Genomic DNA, 251 nt, shown 5'->3' on the forward strand with positions numbered 1-251 from the left:
AAATCTGGAAGTCATCACCACAAGAACATCTATGATCAAATTACTAAACTAAGAGTATTCTAAGACGCTAAAATATTAAAAGCTAGTCCATGCCGGAACTTCAAGGCATCAAGACATGAGGAAGGAGATCCAGTCCAAGCTAGAAACATTAGCTCACCCTGAAATCCGGTGTAATAAAGACTGGCTAGTGTTGCGGTTGAGTTGAAGACGACGGTATGTTTGCTGCACTCCACAAATAACAAAGAAAACAA

Source organism: Solanum pennellii, chromosome 9 (assembly GCF_001406875.1).
Source record: "Solanum pennellii chromosome 9, SPENNV200".
Lineage (NCBI taxonomy): Eukaryota > Viridiplantae > Streptophyta > Magnoliopsida > Solanales > Solanaceae > Solanum > Solanum pennellii.